Raw genomic sequence first — 2,195 nt, forward strand, 5'->3', positions numbered from 1 at the left:
AGATGTATGTTGTCTCTCCTCCAGTGGTGTTATGTGATTGTCGGCTACATGACACTTCACCATTATTTGGGCCTAGAGGAAGGAATTGGAAAGTAATAAGTAGATGATGGGTTGCTAGAGTGACAGAAGCTTAAACCGTAGTTTATGAGTTGCTTCGTAAGGGGCTGATTTGGATCCACATGTTTCATGCTATGGTTAGGTTTACCTTAATACTTCTTTTGTAGTTACGGATGCTTGCAATAGGGGTTAATCATAAGTGGGATGCTTGTCCAAGAAAGGGCAGTACCCAAGTACTGGTCCACCCACATACCAAATTATCAAAGTAACGAACGCGAATCATATGAGCGTGATGAAAACTAGCTTGACGATAATTCCCATGTGTCCTAGGGAGCGCTTTTCTCATATAAGAACTTGTCCAGGCTTGTCCTTTGCTACAAAAAGGATTGGGCCATCTTGCTGCACCTTATTTACTTTCATTGCTTGTTACCCGTTACAAATTATCTTATCACAAAACTATCTGTTACCGATAATTTCAGTGCTTGCAGAGAAAACCTTACTGAAAACCGCTTGTCATTTCCTTCTGCTCCTCGTTGGGTTCGACACTCTTACTTATTGAAAGGACTATGATAGATCCCCTACACTTGTGGGTCATCAGGCGATTGCAATCTGCAACTTGACATTGCCAATCCAACGGTCACTCCAACTTTGTAGGGCTTTTCCCGTGACCCTCAACTTATTATGCAACATGATATAGTCATTGGAAGCAGATGGTGTTGAATCCCAAGCCAGCTGCACTGTCTCCATAAAATCTGCCGCCTTGACCCAAAAAGCTTCAAACTTGAAGCGCTTATGCATTCTGATCTCCACATTCATATCTAACATTAGTGGACAATGATCCGAGATCGCCGTCCCAACGGCAGATAAGAAACATGTCGGGAACGCAGCATCCCACTCATTAGAGACAAAGACGTGGTCGATCTTCTCAAGGGTTGCGTTCTGCCTCTCATTTGACCATCTGTAACGACGCCCATTTAGATACAGCTCCTTCAGCTCAAGTCTATTTAGCCTCACCCAAAACCTTGCCAACATCCTTCTTTAGGTCATTGCTCTTGTCCTCTTGCTTTGCAATTAAGTTGAAATCCCCTACGACAAGCCACGGTCCTACATGCAATTTCCTGATGTCCACAAGCTCTTGCAAGAACTCCACTTTGGACCCATCCTCTTGAGGGCCATACACACAGGTCATCCACCACTCTGTAGCACCCGGTGACTTCACTAACGCCGTGAGCGCATTACTTTGATAGTGTGGATTGTATAGCCTGGTTACTGTCTCATCCCAAGCCACTAGAATTCCACCACGCGTTCCCACCGCTGGGACATAATAGAAATTGCTAAATTTATTCCCAAGACATTGTTGTACAGTTGATAAAGATATCTCCTGCAGCTTGGTTTCCTGGAGGCATACAATGCCCGGATTCACCGCTAATACTACTTGATGCACGACATTCCTACGTGCCGGGGCATTCAACCCTCTTACATTCCACACGATCACTTTCATGGGCTGTGCACACATCGCAACACCCTACGTAGTCCACCAGCGCTCACCTCCTAGGCCACCGTGGCCTCCACCGGAAGCGCATCCTGTACAAGTGCCGCCGGCGACTCCCACCCAAATAGAGCCAGCACCGCCGCAATGTGGGCATCCCACAACGGACGATAGAATAACTCCACGTACATGCCGAGCGCTTCATCGGATATAGCTTCCCCCTCATGCGCCAAGCAGAGCTTGTGTATGAGCACCTGCTATTGCTTACTTGCCCCGTGCTTGGCAATCCTTGCACTCCATCTAGGGGTAATATCCAGCTGCCTTTTCTTCATGGGCTTACGCGTATGCACCTCAAGTGTATGTGATTCCGGTCGCGTCAAGATGGGCGCCAAAGACTTGCACATACTCTCACAGAGGCGCATCACGTCCTCATGCCCAGCTCCCCTCTGACCGGAAGCCACTGGCGTGCATGGCGGCACGTCGCCTGCATGCTACTCCACGTTCTCCGATAAACTAACCTGGATTGTATCCCATGCGTGCACCTGGCCTACGTGCATCTCGTCCCTGTCCACCGGATCCGTCTCTACCAAAGATAGATTAACCTTCGACTCAGTGCAATCCTCGACTGCCATCTGTCGTTCCCCCACCG

This window comes from Triticum aestivum, chromosome 5B, assembly GCF_018294505.1.
Source record: "Triticum aestivum cultivar Chinese Spring chromosome 5B, IWGSC CS RefSeq v2.1, whole genome shotgun sequence".
Lineage (NCBI taxonomy): Eukaryota > Viridiplantae > Streptophyta > Magnoliopsida > Poales > Poaceae > Triticum > Triticum aestivum.